Genomic DNA, 22,530 nt, shown 5'->3' on the forward strand with positions numbered 1-22,530 from the left:
ACTGTATTGTAAAAGTAAAGGGAGTCACATAATGACACTTCCACCACTGTAAAAAAAAATCTATCTTCCTACAAGAGAAAGTGGCAATAATAGTAAACTTTTAAAAGTTATATGTTTGTATCTATGTATCTCTGCATGGGTATGTGCACATGAGTGCAAGTCCCCAAAGAAGCCAGAAGGGGGCATCAGATCCCCTGGAGTTGCAGTTCTAGGCAGTTGTAAGCTGCCCAATGAGGGTGCTGGGAACTGAACCCACAGACTCCAACTCTTCAAAATAGCTTGCTAAAAAATATACTTTTAAACCAAAGTCTTGGTATATAGCCAGGGTGGCTTCAAATTTGCCATCCTCCTGTCCTCTTAGTTCCTATGCACTGAAATATATACTACCATGCCTGGCTTGGACCTTTGCTCTTTCTAAAGTTTTTTAATGTTTATGTATTTAGGTTTCATTCTTCCACAATGGTGTATATTTGTATAATGTACTTTGCTTGTTCCAATGCTCCATTCTATCACTCTTATTCCTCACTCCCTCTAGAACCCCCACCCCCTTTTGAGACAATGTTCTACACTGGAACTGGAGACTTGCCCATTAGTTTCGGCTGGCTGGGGAGTCAGCCTCATGGACCTGGCTGTCTTTGCCTTTGCACACTGGAACTACAAGCTGTACTTCTGAGAGCATACCACAATGCCTGGCATTTTAAGTGGGTACCAAGTGAACCATCTCCCCAGTCCTTGGACTCTAGTTCTTCAATGGGATGGGCCATGTTGGTTCACACCTATGATCTCAGCACTTGGGAGATTAGCAAATGAGGATCACTGTAAGCTTGAAGCCATCCTCAGCTCTAGAATATGACCCTGTCTGGGGGGCAAAAAACCCTAACATCAGATTGTAAGAAAGGCATGTACTATGGAAGATCTTACAGCCATCTTGTGAAATATGATCTGCTTTTTTTCTTTTCCTTCTTAAATCTTAAATTTTATTTATTCATTCGTTTCATTCATTCATTTTTAAAATCCCACTTATGCCAGGCTGGATGGAAACTTGTATGTAGCTGACAATGACCTTGAATTTCTGATTCTCCTGCCTTTATCTCCCTTGTTCTGGGTTTATAGATGTGTACCATCATACCCAGTATGTGTAGTGCTGGGGATAGAACCCAGAGCTTTCTAGGTGTATGTGAGGCAGGCATTCTGTTGATTGAGAAACATCCTGTGCTCCATTTAATTTAATTTATTGCTGCTGTTGTTGTTGTGTATGTGTGTGCCTGTGTATGGTGTTTGAGTGTGAGTGTCGGCACATGTGGCAGTCAGAGGACAACTTTTGGGAGATACTTCTGTCTTTCCACTGTGACCTGTTGTGCTATCTTGCTCGTTGCCTATCCCCATCCCCTCCCCTGAGTTTTGTTTTTGTTTTTGTTTTGTTTGTTCATCACAGACAGATCCCAACTGGTCATAGATTAAGCCCTAATTCATGCTGGAGACACGTTCCTTGGTGAAAACATACTAAATGAACAGGGCCTTGTTTAAGAGCCTTTATTCTGATTCCATCACAGTTTTCCTGCTAGACCCGGCACACTGTTCCATGGAAGGCAGCAGCTATCAGCAGAAGCCCTTGGTCTGAAGAATTGCCTTCAGCTTTTGCATGTACACGTGCAGGAGGCTCTAAGCACAGCGATGGGATTCTGAGCTTTATCGGGTGTAGAAGTCTGGCTTGGCCTTCATTTGTTTTTTCCTATGTTATTGTGTCCCCCTTCTCCAGTATATTGTGCAAAATTGTGGGGTAGTGGGTGCATGCATGTGCACATATTCAAGGGGACCAAGAGTCATTTATAGGCTGCAGCTCATCCACACAAGGCTGTCCCAGTAGAAAAGAAGTCCCCAACCCTTCTTTCCTGGGCAGTTCCTATGTGATGGGGAGACATAAGTAGGAAGCTATCAGTGTTAAGAACTATTGTAGGCTGGAGAGATGGCTCAGTGGTTAAGAGTACTGCTCTTCCAGAGGTCTTGAGCTCAGTTCCCAGCAACTACATGGTGCCCCACAACCATCTATACTGGGATCTGATGCCCTCTTCAAATGTGTCTGAAAAGAGTAATAGTTTACTCACATCTGTAAGATTAAGATGAAGCTTGGATGAAGAGATGTCATAATCAGAGATCAGACCATGGCTCAGTGAATAATGTGCTTGCTATGCAAGTGTGAAAACCCGAGTTCAGAGCCCTGGAGCCTGTGTTAAGTCGGATGTGCTAACACATGTGTAATCCCAGCACTCCTAAGCAGAGATGGGAGAAGGCAGACACAGAAGACTCTCTGTGTCTTCTCACTGGAAGCTTACTGGCCCGGTTAGCCTTGGCTACATAGCAGCAAACAGCAAGAGACCCTGCCACAAACAAGGTAGAAAGTGAGAAGGATCTGCATATGAGGTAGTCCTATGTGACATGCACACTCCTACACACACACACACACACACACACACACACACACGTACACACATGTTTTCAAAAAGAAATGCTCAGTCGGGTATGGTAACATATGCCATTAATTCCAGCCCTTGGGAGACAGAGGCAGGCATGAGTTTGAGGCTAGCTTGGTCTACAGAGTGAGTTCCAGGACAGCCCAGGACTATGCAGAAACATGCTGTCTTGCTACCCCTCTCCCAGAAAAGGAGCATGTAGCCCTCCTTGAGCCAAGGAGAAAAGCCTCAGAAGGAGCTGACCTTTGACCTTGGACTTGTAGCTTTCAGAACTAAGAGAAAGTGAATAGCTGGTGTTGAAGGTACATGGCTGGCAGGGTTCTTTTCTTTCTTGGGGTGCTGGGGATTGCTCCCAGGGGTTAGTCCAAGTGCTCTACCCTTGAGCTACACCTGAAGCCCTCTTTTTCCTTCTTGAGACAGAGCCTTGGCTTTACCTTGCTGTAGGGAGGGCAGCCTTGGGCTTTCAGTTCTCCTTTGTCAGCTTCCTGCAGACCAGGCCCAGCTAGTCTGTGGTGTTTTACTGTGTGAATCTGAGCAGAGACATTTGTCCCAAATCTCCGTTATAGATGTCTCAAGTGGCACGACTGAGGGTGGGCCCAGTTTCTCAGAATGCTTCTTTCTAGGGATAGCTTCTCTTGCAAGCACATAAGGCTGCTCTGATGAGACTAAATTCAGGTCATCCAGGGGATCCTGACCTTGCCACTGAGGGCTTACCTCAGAAAAGGTCCGGATGTTAACAAGTTTGAAAGAAAACTGAGGTAAGGAGGACCAAGACAGGCCCCGCCTGTGTGTCCCAGCCTGTCATCTAAGGTGTCAACACTGCGGCCTTTCTCCTCCTGCGCTCTTTCCAGGCCCTCCTGGTCCCCATGCATTTTTTATTTTGCTATATTCTTTCCATTGTTCTGATGTGAATAATTTAAAGTGACACAAAAGGGGACCTATCAACTCTCAGACCCCCCTGAGCCCATCTCTTTCCTGTTCTGCCCTGTTGTGCCTGCGCCTGTCTTGAACCTTTTCTTCAGGTCAACACACACACATGCCAACAAGTCCCTTCTCCTTCCCTCAGGTCTCAGTGGACAGCGGATGCGGCGTTTTTGCACTCTCTTAGAGGAAAAGAGCTGCTTCGATTTGAGAAGCAGCTTGATCTCTCTCTCTCTCTCTCTCTCTCTCTCTTTCTCTCTCTCTCTCTCTCTCATCACACAGAGTGTGGGACTCCCTTGGGGGCTAACCAGGGAAAGGAAGAAACAGTTCCAGACAAGATTTGTCCGTTTCCCCTGGATGACGGCATACAGGGTGAGTTTTGGGGTCCTAGACACTTAGGGGCTTTTGTGTGTAGCCTGGATCTTCCAAGCAAAGGCAGAGCTGCAACTGGCTGCTGGCATTGTCTGCGAAGCAGCCTTGAACCAGGAAGCGGGCTGTGCTCATCAGGAGGAGGCATAGCCAGGATTTCCTGAAGGTTCTGGCCTCTAGCCTGTAACCTAGCAGTGTCTAATAGAAATGGAACTTGAACAGCATTCAAAAGAGAATAGGTGAGGATAATTTGAATAATATATTTTATTTAATGCCATTTGTCCAGAATATTACCATTTCAGCATGTAGTGTAGGATATGTATATATATATATTCCACGTTATTTTCTTGAAACTAGGACTTAGAAGTCCCGGCATTTTTCACACTTAACAGCAAATCTCAATTCAGACTGACCACATCTAAGCAAGCTCAATAGGCACATATAGCTGGTGGCAAGCATAGAGGACAGTGGTAGTCTAGCCTAACGAAGCCTGGAGACTGCACTCCATCCAGCTGCTTAATTGGTAGCATGCAAATGCCTGCCTTGTGTACACGTGAGGAGCTGGAGAGGGGCCGTGTGAAGAGTGCATAAAATCAGCCGCCCTGCCTTACTACTGCTAGCACCGTTCATCATTAATGCGCTGGCAGAGCTGCGGTCCAGCTCTGTGGCTAGTGGCTTCCAGTTCACACACAGAGTCCCATGCTGGGGAATTGTTGACCCACATTCTCTTTTCGGGGAGCTAAGGATACAGTTTCCAAGTGATCTGGCCCTGTCTCCCCCTCCCCACCCCCTAGCTGGGGCCTCATCCCCTAAGTATGCGCTTCTCCCCCTTGCCTTAGGTCCCAGCACCCCTCTGGCCTGTCCCTTCTATATATAGCTCTCTGTGGTGACAGCTGGCCCTGGGATGACTCATCAGCCACCGTGGGTGTCTCTGGATGGAACCCTGAACATTTATTCATAGGGTGTTTTTGCAGCTTCTGGTCTCTCCCTAACAAGTCCTGTTTTGGGGGGGATTGTCCTTTCTTCAAAAAAAAAAAAAGTGGAGACTGAGGGTTTGATTAACCAGTAGGCTTCTAGCGGCAGATCTCTGGAGGCTGTGCAGGCTTGACTCAGAGAAGTCTGTCAATGGGAAGGAATCAATCCCTTCTCAGATGTCTTGGATGGGAATGGTTCCTCGCCTTTGTTCTGAATGGCTAACTAGCTCTGGACTGCCTTGGCAGTGGGGCCCAGGAGATGCCAGCTCCTTTCCAAACGTTGCATAGGGCTCCTCACAGGGCTGCTGGTAAACCCTATCTCTTTTCAGTGGGCCATCAAGGCAGTTGGCACTACCAGGCTAAGGAAAGCAGTTGTGCTCATCTGTGTGCCGTCCTGGGCAAGTCCTTTTCCATTCTGAGCTTCTGTCTTCCCCTCTGCACGGCTCTCTAGTACCTCTGTGAGCAGCCTCCTGTGACAACTGCCATTACTGTCCAGCCAGACCTATTCCGTTCCCCCCAAACAAACCAAAGTGAGGATTTGTGGGGAGATCCAGACATGCTGTAAGGTCAGAGCAGAAGTACGGTGAGAAGGGGGGAGAGCCAACCAATTGCAAAGTTCTCTACAAAGTGTCTTGGTCAATTTGGGCTACCATAGCCAAATACCATGGGCATGGTAGCTCACAAGACATGCAAGAATTCCTCACAGTTTTAGAGGTTGGGGGTCAGTTCTGGGGAGACTCCTTTCTTGGTTGCTTCTCCTTGTATCCTTGTATGTGGAGAGAGGGCAGGAACTCTAAGGTCTCTTTGGCAAAGGTACTAGACATACTGGGGAGGGTTCCACTACCCCCACTACATTGCATCATCTCCCAAAGGTCTCCTCACCTTAAGGGTTGAGATTTCCCTTCATGAATTTAGAGGACATACCATTCCTTCTGTAACAAGAGACTCACCGTAGCTTGAGCCCGTAGAGAGTTCTGGAGAGGGACGTTGCACAAGTCTGTCTTAAGTGTTGGAATGAACCAGGCCTTTCTGGCAGTCAGAGAATCTCTCTTTCTCTCTCTCTCTCTCTCTCTCTCTCTCTCTCTCTCTCTCTCTCTCTGTGTGTGTGTGTGTGTGTGTATGTTTGAGATAAGGTCTCACTATGTAGCTCTGGCTGGCCTGGGACTCACTATGTGGGACAAGCCGACCTCAAATTTAGAGATCTATCTACCTCGGCCTCCAGAGTGCTGCTCTTAGAGGCCCGCCCGCCCGCACCACCCCGCCCACGGTGTGAGAGGCTTTTGTTCTCAGCTGTCCGGTAGCTTTCTTCCTTTCGCCCACCTCTTTGCCTCAACTGTGTAGGGTCTTATCTTCAGGTCATCCCATCACCAGGGCTTCTCCGGTCTGTCTCCAGCTGGAAGCCTCACGTGGCCTTCTACCTTGGCTTTCAGCTTCTAACTCCTTCCAGCCTTGGTTTTCCTTCTTTGCCCCTTTGGACCTGAAGCAACTTAACCAGAGGGCTGCTGGGCATCCTTCCTCCTGTCCCTTTCACCAGCAACTACTGTCACCAAGCCCAGGGAGAGGGGGCATGCAATACCGAGTCTACTAAATCACCATCGTCCCTGAATTTTCCATCCACTAGTGCAGATGAATTCATTTTCCATTCTCAGGAATTCACAGTTTGAATGATTCCCCCGCTGGAGTCATCTTGCTGCAGCTGGGATTCTGTTTATCGCAGGCTGAGGAATTTGCTTTTCCACCCCAGTAGAATTCTCTCCCCACGACTTCCTCCTCTTGCATGCCCTCCCTTTCCCCCTCCCCTCCTCCCTCACTCCTCTCATTTCCCTTTCTTTTCTAGCTCTCTTGGCTTCCCTTCCACTTAATTCCTCCCTGATTTTCCACTTCCCTCCTCTGCTTCTCTCCCTTTTTCTTCCCCGCCCCCTTTTCAGTGTTCTTAAGGTGACAGTGACCCAGGACAGAACCAGAGCTCTTGCGCAGTGTGCGAGAACACTCCAGAGCCTGCAGGCAAACCTATACCTGAGGTGAGTAGCCACAGCAAGGAGACAGTTGACAAGTGTCCAGGGACTGTGTCCCTGATTCAGTCACTACAGAGTCTTATTATTTCTAACGTTAAAAAAAAATAAAATAAACCAACATTACTTGACACAAAGGACCACATGCACTTGATATTTGGTCACAGTGGAATCGAAGAAGGGTGCTTTTAAGAGCGCCATTAAGACCAACACTATTTGAGAATTTTACGGAAAGTCCATTGGGTTCTTTGAAGAGTGGTACCTTGTCTTCCTAACAATACTTTTTCGTCCTATTGCCCCCTTATTTCTCCCATCACTGGCTCTGGTTCTTAGTGTTTTCGCTGCATCAACGACAGTGTGCCTGTGATCCTGGGACTTTGCAGCCTGTGGCATCTAGCCATGCGAGCCTGCTCTTGGAATCTTGGGTTGCAGTCAGCCAGTCTTGACACAGGATAAATCCAAGTGTCAGTAACACCATCTCTGACTTCCTGTCTTCTACCTCCGGCTAACTTTTCCTATCAGGGTATCTGTACTGGGGACAAAGGTCTCCCGGCCTAGGATTGTGTAGTAATGGTAAAAGCCTCACCAGCCTAGACCATGCTAAAGAAATGAGGTCAGAGCTTTGGGCTGTTCACCTGCTACCACAGGGGATGACTTTCTTCTGGGCACACTCAGCCCTACCTTGCTTGTCTACCCATAAGCCATGTTGCCCTGTTTTCCATTTGCCACAAAATGCAGGGGAGGGGTTGGCAGGTGGTCCATGGTGACTGGTAATAACTGTAAACTCACTGAAAGAAGAAATCTAGAAACACTAAGGTACTTGTGGGAAGTACTGACATCTTGGTGAGGTTTGGTGAAAATCTACTGACTTAGGGTTTACATTGCTGTGAAGAGACACCATCCATGATCAAAGCAACTCTTATAAAGGGCAATATTTAATTAGGGCTGACATATAGTACAGAGGTTTAGTTCGTTATCATATGGAGAATAACATGGCGGCACACACAGAGACATGGCGCTGGTAAGGTAGCTGAGAGTTCTACATCTGGATTTGAAGACAGCAGGTGTGCTGCTGATACACTGGCCAAGTTTGAGCTTCCGCCATCTTCAAAACATGCCCCCTAATGACACACTTCCTCCAACAAGGCCATACTTCCGAAGAGTACCCTTCCCTATGAGCCTATGGAGGCCATCTTTATTCAAACCACTACACCCACATATAAGAGAAAATATGCAGCCTGTGTACAGATTCTGTGTTCTTGACCTTTGAACTCCACCCCTGAGAAGATCACTCATTCATGAGGTAGGAGCTTTGTTCTCTTGTCATCTTCTTCTCTTTCTGCCAGTCCTGAGACCTTTAGCCTCAATGTCCCTGAGTGTGAGGAGTTCTGTGATTAGGATTTGGGCAGTACATGCCAACTTCCTTGACCTTCAGGTGGTAGTCTACTGTCAACCATCTTTGTCCTAGGGAACTGAGACATTCAGTCACAACTATGGCTGCTTGGTGCTACTTTCTCTGGCTTCCTCCTTGGCTTATCCGTGATGCTGGGATTACTTTCCCAAGAAAGTACACTTGCCTCAGACATAGCTTCTAGGGTAGCAAGAGGCTTTGGATCTCAAGTCAGTTTCTGTCCTCGCAGGGTTCCCCCTCCTCCAACTAGGCACTCACCATCTGTAATTATGAATGCTTCCTTGAGCCTTTGGAGTCTGAGTTTGGAGCAGCATGCAGGATACATGAGGGCAGACAGAATGAACATTTTATTTACCACAGAATATGGGAGTACATGGTTCAACCCAGAGCTTAACATGCTACACATCCAATATTAGCTCGGAGAAAAAGAATGAGTGCACAATGCTTAAGATTTTCATTATTCCTTTAAAATTCTATTTGTGTGTGTGTGTGTGTGTGTGTTTGTGTGTATGTGTATATTTGGACATGCATGGGGAGGCCAGAGGACAACCTCAAGGGTCATCTTTAGAAACAGCAGCAATCTCAGCTCCTTAAAGACAGGGTTTCTTCACTGGCCTGGACTAGCCAATTAGCTCCCAGCTGGCCCAGAGCTGCAGGGATCTCCCTGCCTCTGCCTTCCTAGAGCATATGCTACAGAGCCTGGCATTTTATGTGAATTTTGAACTCAGGTCCTCATGGTTCCAAGGCAAACACTTGACTAACCGAACTATCTCATTAACCTCCTTTATGGCTTCCTAGCTATTTACCATTTGAGGCGGTCTTATTTACTTTGTTTTGAGACGGACTGTCATGGAGCCTGGGCTGGCTTTGAACTCAGTGTGTAACTGAGGGTGGCCTTGAACTCCTGATCCTTCTGCCTCTAATTCCTAAACAGGAGGATTGCAAGCAGACACCACCATGCCTGGCTGTTCTAGTTCTTAATTTGGGGTTGCATCTGGTTTTTAGATTAATTTTTAAATCAACAAAATAGTTGGTTTCATTTTGACATCTCCACGTGTGAAGATCATGTACTTTGCTCTTGCGCATTCCTCTATTAGCTCTCTGGTTCCTTTGGGGTGATTGTATTTTTTAGATTTCTTTTGCTTTATGTGTAGCAGTGTTTTGCTTGTGTATACATATGTGTGGCAAGTGTGCGCCTAACATCCTCCGGACAGAGGAAGGCATCAGATCCCCCTGGAACTGGAGTTACAGATGCTTGGGAGTCATTATGTGGGTGTCAGGAACTAAACACAGGTCCTTTTCAGGAGACACAAGTGCTCTTAACTGCCTAGCTATCTCCCTAGCTCCCTTTGGAGGGGAATGATTTTAAAACACACCGATTTTTATTTCAGTTGTTAAGATTTATTTATTTTTATTTTTGATGTGTACAGATGTTTCGCTTACATGTCTGTCTTTGCATCAAGTGCATCTCTGGCACTCATGGAGGCCAAAGGAAGGCATAGGGATCTCTTGGAGCTGGAGTTACAGATGGTCGTGAGCTGCCGAGTGGATGCTAGGAATTGAACCTGCTTGTTCTGGAAGAGCAGCCAGTGCTCCATTAAGGCTGAGCTATCTCTTCAGCCTTCACATACGCAGTGGATGGAGCTAGGATTATAGCTCAGCCCTTGCTTAGCTGGTGTGAGGTTCTGGGTTCCAGTCTCAGTACCTGAAAATAAATAATATATAATGGAACTCCACAATGTTGCATTAAACCTTGCTGTGACGAGTGGGGTCTGTCTGTTTCTCCTCCCCTTTAATACCAAATGTGCTGGTGACTGCTTCCGTCAAGAGCAGGACAGAGCTGAGCGACTGTCATGTGAGTTGGCCATGCTACACCGGGAGCCTAATCGGTAAAGCCACGTGGAGGTGATCAAATTGAATGACAGTCCCAGCTGAGCCAGCCTCTCAGTCATTTTAGTCCAAATACCAGATATGGGAGCCTAGAGGTGTCCAGATGGTTCCGATGCTCTGATCTCTTGAGGCCTCTCAATGGTAGTCCCAGGCATAGTAGAACAGGGAGAAGGACCACTGTCTGTCCTGTGCAAATTTCTTACCCAGGTAAACCTGAGTCCATTACAACTCTTAAGCTGCTGGGTTGAAGAGTCACTTTTTTTTTTAAATGCAGAAATAACAGGAATGCCCTAATGTGGTTTTATTAGTTATACACCCATTGGATGGTCACTTAACAAGTTTCTACTAGGTACAGAGATGATTGTTCAGTGATGAACTAAGAAAAGACCCCTACCTTTAAGAGGCTTACATTCTAGAGCAGTGGTTCTCAACCTGGGGGGTTGAACGCCTTTGGCAAACCTCTATCTCTCAAAATATTTACATTACATTCATAACAGTAGCAAAATTACAATTACGAAGTAGCAATGAAAATAATGTTAGGGTTGGGGGTCACCACAGCATGAGGAATGTAAAGGGTCACAGCCTTAGGAAGATTGAAAACCATTGTACTAGAGGCTACTGTTGGCAACTGTTGTTACCTTGAAAAAAAAAAAAAAGTCCTGTTGAGTAGGTTTTTTTTTTTTTTTCAAAAGCCTGTCCAGATGGCGGGGTGGGGGTGGGGTGTTCCTGATGAGTTGCCAGGGGAGGCTCCCTAGGTAGGTGGATTAGATAACAGAAACCCAGAGAGCTCTATTATTTGCTGACTGTCAAGCACCCCTGTCCTTGTGTGTTGTCCACAGCTAGCTGCAGCTCCACACACACAGCAGGAGAGTCTCTGGGAGCTGAGAGGAGTCATCTCCCAGGCAGAAGGACAGGGGGAAAAAGGTTCCTGGGAGAGAGATGGCAACTGCCTCATGGAGGGTGACATCCGCTTGCTCCGGGCAGGAACAGGGAAGTACTTAAATAGGAATGATGCCCTTGGATGACACTCCCTGAACTCCCTGACCTGCCTCCGGAGGGAAGGTTAGCCCCTGTACCCTGGCACAGTGCATTCCTGAGTCAGAACGTGGGACTCATGGTGATTTTATGCTGCTTGAGATCTGTTGTTCTGTCTGTGTCTCTGTCTTTGTTTCTCTCTCTCTCTCTCTCTCTCTCTCTCTCTCTCTCTCTCTCTCTCTCTGTGTATTCATGTGTTAGGATACATACGACTATACATGCTCATACACAACCTCTGGCTTTCACATATGCATGTCCATGTTATTGTTTTGAGACAGGCTCTCTCGCTGACCCTGTGCTCCCAGATTCAGCTAGGCTAGCTACTCAACAAGTCTCAGGGCTCCTCCTAGCTCGTACCCTCCCCTAGTGCTGAGATTACTCGTGTGCCTGCCCTGCTGGGTCCACTTTGTTACATGGTTGCTGGATAGCCCAGCTCAGACCTCAGGTTTAGATAACAAACATATTACCAAGTGAGTCCTCTTCCTAACCCCCTTTTGTTGCTTCACTGTTGAGACAAAATCTCAAAATACCATGTAACCCAGGCTAGCCTGGAGCTTACAACCTGCCAAGCACTAAGTTTATAGGGAGCCTCTCTGCCAGGCTACCTTCTTTCGATTTTAAGCAAATTTCAGCAGTGCCTGCCTGTCTCTGTCCTGCACAAAGACAAAGCAGAAGTCCATTGTCTCCAGGGAACCAGTTGTGATAAAAGGTAGTGCTGCAGGTGTGGCCTAGGGCTCCCAGCCTTGAAGGGCAAAAGGGAGGCAAATTCCACGAGGAAGGCTCAGGGCTCTGCTTGGAGATTTTACATCATGGAAATCCACTTTATCCAGTCCTGGAAGGTTCTAGAATGTGTCTGAGAGAATAGTACCCCACCCCTGTCTTAACAATAGGAGCACCTCCCCAGAGACCAAACACAGAAACAAGGTCGACACAGAGGGGTTGAACTCATGGCTGGCACTTGGGAGAGGTCCCTTTCTCCTCCGCATCTCTGTCAAGTCATCGTGAGACTGGCATGCTGGCTGCCCGTGCGGGTTTTGTCTTCCTCAGCTGCACCCAGGCTTAGTCTCTCCAGACTGAGCGACAGAGGTCCAAGCTTTCAGAACGGTTGGTCTATGCTACCCATCCGTTCAACAAATATTTACTGAGCTGTGTTCCATGCACGTGGCTAAAATACAGCCTGGGAGAAAAGACAGCCAGAGGCAGCCCCCCCCCCCCCCTCCGCTCCATGGAGCACACGTTTTAAATTACCTTTATTTATTGTGTGTTCGAGGGGGTAGTGTGCGGAGGTCAGCGGACAACATTCTGGAGCCAGATCGCTTTCCACCATATGGGTGCCAGGGTTCAAATTTAGGTTGCCAGGCTTAGTGGCAAGGGTCTCTTCCCCTACAGAGCCGTCTGCCCAGCCAGGGGTTCATGCTTTAATAAGCAGGAGGCAACAAAGAATCACAAGCTCCCAACATTGGATTTACAACTCAGAGGTCTGCTGTCCCTTCCTCTATGAAGTCCCGGCTGGCTGACATCTCTTCTCAAGCAGATGTCACCTCTGAGTCCAATCACTTGTAGGTATTCTTAAGAATGGTCCAGCTAGGGTCGGGGAAAAATGGCTCTGTGCTTAAAAGCACTTGCTGCTCTTAAAGAAGACCTGGATTTGTCTCCAAACCCCCACATGGCAGCTAAAATCATCACTAACTCCAGTTCCAAAGGATCTGATACCCTCTGCTTACGTCCTCGGGCACCAGGCATGCATATGATGCACATATATACATGCGGGTGAAGTAGTCACACACATAATATAAATAAAAAGGATTGTCCCTACTAGATATGGTGGGACATGTTCTGGAGACTGGAGCAGGAAGATTCTGACCTGGAGAACAACAGTCTTGACTGCATAGTAAGATTCAGCCTCAGTGAAACAAAAAACCAAATTAGGGCTGGGAGATGACTCAGTTGCTAAAGCTTGCCTTGCAAACATGGAGACCTGATTTCAATTCCCAGAACACACCTAAAAAGCCAGTTATGTTGAGATACGTGGCTAGGAAGATCACAGGGTCTCAGTGGCCAGCCTGACTAGCCCGCTTGGCAAAATTTCAAGTGACTAAAGGAGCCTGTCTGAAACAAACAAATAAACAAACAAACAACCTCCCCAAATAAAAAAGAAAGCCAGTGGACAGCACCTAAGGAATAACAGTCGATGTTGTGCATGTGTGCTCTGTCTGTTTCTCTCACTGAAACACACACACACACACACACACACACACACACACACACACACACACACACACTCCAATCAAATACCAAGCAGCAGCAGCACCACCACCACCAACAACAACAACAACAAACATCAATCAAAGGAAAAAAATGTTTCAGTATCGAGGGTTCTGCCTCATTTGGTTGAATGCTCACCTAGCACCCCACACCCCCCCCCAGAAATGCTGCCCCTCCCTCAGCTCTACAAAAAGAATATTTCCAGCTCAAGCCCTTTAGATCCAAGAGAAGCAGACTCACGTATTTTCTCTTGATTGACTAAGGCTTACTCTCTGAATAGCAAAGGGTTGTTCCTTTTCTAGTTTCCTTCCCAAATGATTGACAGAACAGGTGAGACTGTGTTCAGTAGACATCCTATCTCCTAACCCTGACCCATCAGCCTCTACATGATAATACAAGGGGAGACTTTCTGTGGGTGGCCACAGACACGACACTGCCTACAGCGGTGGAGGTCGCTGCTTCATTACCAGGAGTTTCTTTATTAGTCTAAAAACAGATTAATAGAGGAGGGTTTTTTTTTCCCCTGAGAGGGGAGAGAAGGGTGGAAATAAAATTTCCCCAAGACAAAAATAGTCAGGGCCCATGCAGTTAACAAGGCCCTCATCAGAAGGCTATGTTCAGACACTTGCTCTTATTAGGACAGTGGGTGCTTCCTGTGCCTCAGGCTTAATTCCAGGCGCTTCTCCCATTTGGATTTCAGCCTTCCTCTGGTAAGCCCCTCTGGATTAACCTGTCACACTCTGTCAGTCATGACGCAGGCAGCTCTCTGTGTCCAGGCCCTCGTTGCATTATTTATTTTCCATAGGAAATTAGACCAGAAAGCTCCCCGGAAGTGGGGGGCTGGGATTCATTTCTTTACCGGACTTCTCTTCTTCTCGAGTCTAGTCTACAGCTAGGACAGGATGTGTCATCTAAAAGTTGGGGAGTCCTTAGCCAAATGTTTTGAATTCCCCATGTGGCAGCTAAGCAGGCCCTCCCGCTCCTGCTCCTCTTCCCTCTTTTATCAATATCATCCTGCCCTTTATAAGACAAGGCTCTTGGAGTGGGTGATGGAGTGTGTGTGTGTGTGTGTGTGTGTGTGTGTGTGTTGGAAGAGGGTGAGGAGGAGCAAGAGGAATAGTTGTCTATGGAACACATCTTTCCTGCTATGCCCCTCTGGAACTGGAATGGTCTCCAGGTCCAGGCCTATGCCCACACCCTACATCTCATTGTCTCCCTCTCCAGCAAACTATGGAGCAGAAAGCACTTTGCTGGGAAACAATCTCTCCCCAATCTCCCACTGTAAGGGGCTCCAAAGCAAACTTACTTCCCTGGACTCAGAGCTCACGAAGGCCTGGGCTATGCAAAACCTTCCATTTTTGTTATTGTACCTCTGGGTTCAGTCTTGTTCCTGTGGTTGGCTTTGTGACCTTTATTAGACTAGCCACAGAATGGTTAAAATTAGAAAGATGGAGGTCAGGACAGAGGGAAATGAATTCTCATGTGTCCTTAGTGGGAGTGGAAACAAACAACAACAACAAAAAGGCCAGCTACTCCAGGGAAAGAGTTTCTGATACGGTTAAACACATGCCTGTATGTGATCTAGCCTTTGCTCTCTGACTTTGACCTAGAAGTAATGAAACTCTGTGTCCTGACAAAGACCTAAATGGCAGTGTTCATAGCTGTCTTAAGTCATAGGAACTCCAGAGATGTTCATGAGCAGGCATGGCACCTCCATGCAGTAGAGGAGGAATGCTACCCTGCAGCCAGAAGGGACCAGGGTGGATGTAACGAAGGATGCCTGTAATCTTAGCCCTCAGGAGGCTGAGGCAGGAAGATCTAAAGTTGAAAGCCAGATTGGATTACATACAGAGACCCCTTCTAAATAAATAAATGCAGGGAGGGATATTACTCAGTGCTTAAGTGCTTGTCTAGATTATATAAGGTACTGGCTTCAGTTCCCAGTACTACAGAAGCAAACACAAACCCAAAATATATACATAGAAACAAAAGAGGAATCATCTATATATTCAAAACAACATGCATGAATCCTAGACATGCAGAGCAAAAGAATCTGGCCACAAGATAAACACTGTACAGTTCCACTAATACAAAGTATTAGAGTTAGCCAAACCTTTTGCAATGTCTCTAGATGTTTTTGCTCATTACAACTCTGTGCTGTGGTGTGTGTGTGTGTGTGTGTGTGTGTGTGTGTGTGTGCAGACACATGTGCACACACACTCAAGAGCATGCATATGCACACTGCTGCTACTAGAAGGTTGATGGTAAGGATTCCTGCAGTGAATTAGTCACCGCCCCCACCCACCCCACCCACCCCACCCCCAAAGACCCAGAACTCCATAGTGTCAAGATAGAGAACCCTGGTCTGTGGTAATGGAAGTTAGCATTTTTCAAGACAGGGTTTCTCTGTGTAGCCCTGGCTGTCCTGGAACTCACTCTGTAGACCAGGCTGGCCTCGAACTCAGAAATCCACCTGCCCCTGCCTCCCAAGTGCTGGGATTACAGGTGTGTGCCACCACTGCCCAACTGAGTTATTCTTAAGGAGTGTTGGCTGGCAGGGGCATGAGGGAACTTTCTGGAATGATGACAATGTTCTATATTTGTGTTGTCTAAAATAGCAACCGTTAGCCTAACGTGGAACATAATTAAAATTTGAAGTGCCCAGCAGCTGCAGTGGACAGGTGTAGACCATGTCCACCTTTGCAGACTTAGACTGGGCCGTGCTTGCTCTCTCCTCAGCCAGGCGACTTGAAAATGCGCGCCTTTGATTGCATGTCAATTCCATACCTCAATACATACACCACGATGAGGCAGGAAAAAGAGTCCTTTTACAGAAAAGAAATGGGGATGCTGGTGCAGCTCCAGTCCACAGTGGAGTGGCTTCTGTCCTCCAGGTGGTACCCCATGGCTGGCCAGGCCTGCCTACACAGAGTGGCACTCAGAAGGGGCGGGGCTGTGGAATCCTTCAAATGGGCTTCAAAGGGCCAGGAACCGCCAAGGCCATTTACTCTACAGGGAACTTAAGGGCTGCTCCAGCTCCGGGGGAATTGACTAGCCTGTCACGTGGACCTGAGGAAAGAAAAGGCTCTGCTTCCCCCCATCCCCCACCCACCCACCCACCCATTGCCAGGTAGCCTCCCCCACCCTGGGCTGCAGGCTCTCCCAGCAGAAATTGCTCCATTCCGAGTCACTGCTGCCTCTCTTCGCTCTTCTGGTGTGAGGGTTTTACAATAACAGCATTGTAACCACTTTGAGAAAACCAATAAAAAGGCGGTGACAAAAGAATAGCGAGCCGGCTGGAAATTGCACGCAGGAGCGCAGGCCTGGGTCTTTTGCTGCTGCGTGTTTAATAGTGCTCCTGGGCTGCAGGCTGCAAAGACGCACGTGTTTATTTGGGGGATGCGCTGTGACTTAAATAATGAATTGCCTAAGCATTCAGATGAATGCAGGGAGCCGTGCCAGCTTTCTCACCCAACTTGGGCCAGCAAAAGGAGCCCTTGTCAGACCTGTAGAGCTGGCTTCTTGGTGGTGTGGGATGGGGAGGTCGGAATATGCCTTTTCCTTCGTTCATTCAGTCATTAGTTCACTCAGTCAGCACCCAAAATAGAAGGGCCCTACTAAGTATTAATCCTGTGGGAGCTACTAAGCCACAAAACCACCAATGTAGTCTGTGCTTACTGAAGACAAATACCAGAAGGGTTACACATGGGATACAACCTAAAGCAACTTGTGATGGGTCTCTTGTCCTCTTCCCTGACCACTAGGTTGTAGCCCCCTGCAGCGCCCCCCCCCCTCACTGACCCCAAGTCCTGCACTCTCTATGTCTGTCTGATGGCAGCCTCTTTGTCCTTGAGGTAATTTTTGTTTGTTTGTTTATTTGGTTGGTTGGTTGGTTTTTCGAAACAGAATTTCTCTGTGTAGCCCTGGCTGTCCTGGAACTCACTCTGTAGATCAGGCTGGCATCAGGCTGGCCCCAAACTCAGAAATCCACCTGCCTCTGCCTCCCAAGTGCTGCCTCTAAAGGCATGTGCCACCACTGCTTGGCATCCTTGAGGTAATTATTAATGTCCATGTTCAGAAACCAATTCAGACTCACAGAAAAGTTGCAGAAATTGTGTAAATAATCTTGAACTATCTTTTTCCCTACACTCTCCAAAAGTCTGCCAATTTCCTTTTTTCTTTATGTCTCTAAGTATATGTGTCAGTGTGTATCGCTTCTTTCAGGGTATTTGGAGTTATGAGGACCCCTTCCATCTAACACAGACCTGTGAAGAAACAAGGCCATTCTCTTACACAGTCACACTGTAATTGTGAGGGACAGGAAATTAATACTGCAACTATATTGTTATTGCCTAATCCACAGACATCTATGTTTCTTCAAGTATCTCACTACTTGCCTTTTTATGGCAAGACAAAAATACAAAACACACAAAACCCCCAAAGCAAAGGCAACAAAGAAACAAACCAAACCAACCATCCAACCAACCATCCAACCAACCAACCAACCAACCAACCAACCATCCAACCAACCAACCAACCAAACATAGCAGGAAGACCGCATGGGGTTTTCTGGCTCAAGACTCAACTCAAGGTGACATGGTTATATTTTCTCATTTTAAACAGTTGCATTGAAATTCTTTTTTTTATTACATTTATTGATTGGTGTTTGGGTGAGAGGGGGATGGGCACGAGCATATCTTGGCACATGTATAGCAGCAAGAGGATAACAGTCACTGGGCTGCATCCTCTAGCCTAGGTGGGCCTTAAGCTTCTGACAGATTCTCCTGTCTGCCTTCCATCTCCCCATAGCAGGAGTGCTGGTACTTCAGATGTGTGACAGTTGGATTTGGCCTTTTTATATGGGTCCAGGGAGATCAAACTCAGGCCATTACCCACCATCGATGAAGGGCCTCCCTTCATTTGTTTTGAGGGGTTTGGTTCCTAGGAGGAAATGACCAGTATAGGGCTGGTGGGTCAGCTGCTGCTTGCTGCCTTTTCTAAATGTTAACACTTCACAGCTCCATTATTGAGAAGAGGTTGAGGTGGGGGACTTCTCAGATCTTCCACACAGACTCCTTTAAACTCCCATCCCTCACACACATTCTTCCTAAACCAGAGGTCAAGAACTCTAGCCCAGTACCCTAACAGAAGGTAGCAAGCATCCTAGGTCTCCAACTGACGCCCTTTTCTTGAGGGGACTGAGCTGAACAGGTTAGTTCCCCACAGGGGTGATAGATGAAGTGTTAAAATCACCACACAAAATCAGGAGTTCACTGAAGGAAGAGGTTAAATTGCAGAGAACAAAGTCCCCTTCGGGAGGGTGGGGGAGGCGGTCTGAATTGGTTTGCTGATTCCTGTGCCCCTCCAGTCCTCCCCTTCTCAGCTCCAGCCTCCCCCCTTCTCCAGAATCAGTATTTGCCTTCCTTCGAAGCTGTCTGCCTGATGGGCTGCAGCATCGAAAACATAATTTAATTTCCAAGATGGCCAGCATTGTCACCTGAGTGTGCACCATTGTTGTGCTGCAGAGGGAAGGGGCACCTTGACATTTCTGGTTGTGATTTCAAGTGCCCTCATGTGATAGTACTAGCTCTCATTCCTCAGAGCACAGAGACACTCAGGAAGAAGAGAGGGAATAAAAAGAGACACAGCCGACTTAGAAAGCAGGAGGGTACAATTCGGGTAAGCCACTTGTATGTTAATGGCCAGACTGTATAGAAGGCTGTTTAATAAAAGGTCTCAGCATCATGCGATTTGCTAGCAACCAAGTCCTGAAATTGTCTACAAATGAATATTATGGTAGACATACTCTCTACCTGTATGTGTGATGGGGGCTTATGTGTGTGTGCATGCTCCAGTGTATGCATCTGCCTCTGTGTGTTCAGAGGTGGTGAGCTATTTACACATGCAGTGCTATGCAAAACTATATGAACCATATGGGAATCTATTTAAAATATTGATATTCTTAGTTAAATCAACAGCGCACAATAATGCCATTGCCTACGAGAGCTCTATTTTCATACTGGAGGGCTTTGGGGGTGAGAATCAGACACACCTTCGCTTGCCACAGTTTTGCCTGGGATCCCGAATCAGCAACCTTGCTACAAGAATCCAGAATACACAGAAACTACACTTGAACTAATGCCTAAAACCTGACGGAGACATCCTTCATAGTTAATCTGGTTACTCGGGGTTTATTTCACAGTCAGAAGTTCTTATGATGGAAGGGGCTCCTGCTGGCTTCTCCCAGACATACGACTGAATTAATAAATGAATGAATTCAACTTACCAGGGCAGATTTAAATTGCTTACGGAAACAGAGTCTGGTCATTTTTCTTCCTTCCGTTTTCTTTTAAAACACAAATATGAGCCTCGAACGGGTGCTGTAAGAGTCATTAATCCCTGATAACCGACTGTTTTATTTTTGATTAAAAAAAAAAAAAGGCAGGCTGACAGTGAGCTCACAACGATAGGTTCATTAAGAGGCCTGGTTCAGATGTGGCCCGCAAATAAACACCTGGCTTTCTATAGCCAGGCAGGCCCCAGATGCAAGACCTGGTTCTCTCAGACTTAAAATGGAAGGGACACCTAAACTAGCCTTGTCTGGGTGAAGCAGCAGGAAGCAGTCAAGTCCTCCCCTCCCCCAAACTGAGGACTTTCAGTGATACTACCTGGTTGTCAAATTGTAATGGGTGCTTGTTAACAGGGACTCTGAAATATATCATGATGTTTGGCCCTCAGTAGCTTTCAGGCCTGCTGGTGGCGTTGGGCTGCTGTATTTTTATGGGGACCTTACCAGCAGAGACTAGGTAGGGGCTGCTCTGGTGCTCCTGGAGGACTCTAACAGTGCAGCTCTACTGGGTTGGAAGGAGGCAGCTGAGGGCGAGGGTGGGATAGGATTCAGGGCCTCTGTCCCCCAGGAGTGCAGAGGAAGATGGGCTTTCCATGCTGCCTTGGCCAGTGACACCTGAGGCTGGGAAGCCCACCATTCTGCCTGCCCACAGGACAGACAGCTTGTGGGGAAATGTTCCTGGAAAGGGTGAGCCTGGCCCTCCCTCCACTTTCCCTTCTTCCCCTACCTTGCCCTTTTCTCCCCAGCCTCTGCTTCTTTCTCTTCCTCCCGTCCCCTTTTCCTTCTCTTCCTCTTTTCCCATTCTCTAGCTTTTTTTTTTTATTCGATGTATTTTTTATTTACATTTCAAATGATTTCACATTTTCTGGGTTCCCACTCCCCGCAAGTCCCATAAGCCCTCTTCCCTCCCCCTGTTCCCCCAGCCACACCTTCCCGCTTCCCTGTTCTGGAATTCCCCTATTCTGTTGCACTGAGTCTTTCCAGAACCAGGGGCCACTCCTCCGTTCTTTTTGGACATCATTTAATATGTAGATTATTTCTTGGGTATTCCAAGTTTCTAGGTTAATATCCACTTATCAGTGAGTGCGTACCATGACTGATCTTTTGAGACTGGGTTACCTCACTTAGTATGATGTTCTCCAGCTTTTCTTCCATCTCCTTTTCAGTCCCTTCTTTCCTGCTGTCGTCCTTTTCTTCCAGATCCTTCCACTCCCCTATCCCTCTAGTTCCCTTCCTTCTGCTCTCCCATTCCCGTCCACCTCACTTTCCTCCCCTTCCCTTTCTTTTCCTTCTCCTACCCTGCCCTCACACCCTCCCATTCCTCCCTATTGCTCAACTCAAAATTTGACAGCACCCAAGCAGCTCATGTTGAGTGTCGCCAGCAAACTGCCACTTCTCTGGATGACAGCCTCAGTTAGAGTCTAGTCCTTCCCTCACCATGTCCCCCGCAGCATTGCTTGCTGGCCTGGTTGTCTAGGAAGGGTGGCAAACACTTCCTGGTATTTTAATCTGTAGCTCAGTGACCAAACTGGGCTTTCCAATAGGAGGCTCTGGCTTCCAGGCTCAACCCTGGCCAGTGTCTGATGCCTAAGCAGTCTCAGCCCAGACCATAAGCCACTCAGAGTGTGGCTATTCCAAGCTCTATCTCCCCACCCCCACCTGGGATGGAGGGAGGGAGGTAATAGGGAGGATTTCCAAGAAGGTCTCAAAATAAAGTTCTCCCAGGGAAGTCGAGTTTCCTGGATGTGGCAGAAGGTGTGTGGGTTGAGCAGGGTGGGATGTGTATATGTGTGCAAGTGTCTTGTGTCCCTGGGGAGAAGGACTGACTGCTTTGGCCCAGGAGGAAGGCGACATTCTGCCTGGAGCCGCTGGGCACCACCATGCGTTCAGAGGATGCAAGAGTACTTTGCCGGTGGAAAGCTTATTTTGCCCAGCAGGACCAAAAATCCAATTAAAGAAAGAATGAGGGAAATGCAAAGTCTGGACTGCGTGCTGGCACCGCCCTGGCCGATTTCCTTGGCAGGGATTTCTGCTGAGGGGAAGGGCCAGTGATGGTCGTGGGGATAGCCCAACCCAGAGACTCTCATGAGCCACAGCCAGACGCAAGCTGCTGCTGCCAGCCGTCAGGCCCTCTTTGCCTGCCCCCCACCCCCACCCCCTGCCCCAGGCCACCGTCTCCTGGAGGACCCGTGGATGGTGTGGAGAGCCCGACTGGCTGGCAGCAGCTAGGGCACCAGCCAGCCTCAGCTCTTGGGCCATTTGAGCCACCCACCCTCCTGTGCCTATTGACATGGGTGAGAATCGCACAGGCAGATTAAAGGCAGCATATGGCCCCCCAACTGGAAGCCAGCGGGGCTGAACCAACACTGGCAAATTGTGTTCAAACCGCATTGAGAATCCTGGCAGCTGCACCTGGCATGGGGAGCAGGCGGCGACCTGCATACAAAGGGAGTTTTATACACAGGGGGCCAAGGCAGCCGCATTGGCGGCTCTGCCCCCACTCCCTGCAGCCCGATTCTCATCCCCCCCCCCCAACCCGGCCCAGATCTGTCCACTGGCCCTGGGAGGGGAAGCTCTCTGTCCAGGTTTCCAAACCTGCAGAAAGGTGGCAATGGGGACAATCTTCAAAGGTAGAAGGAATTTCTCAGCGCCCTCTTCTCTCTCCTAGCCCTGTGCCTATAAGCCCCTATGACACCCCCCTCAATTCACTAAGGGCCACATTTTTTTTTTACCCAGGCAGGTAGAGAACCTACAAAGAACAACAGGGATCTCATTTCTGTAGAACCCAAAGAACCCAAAGGAGAGAGCTTCCAAGTGTCCCCATGTGTCAGGT

Source organism: Apodemus sylvaticus, chromosome X, assembly GCF_947179515.1.
Source record: "Apodemus sylvaticus chromosome X, mApoSyl1.1, whole genome shotgun sequence".
Classification (NCBI taxonomy): domain Eukaryota; kingdom Metazoa; phylum Chordata; class Mammalia; order Rodentia; family Muridae; genus Apodemus; species Apodemus sylvaticus.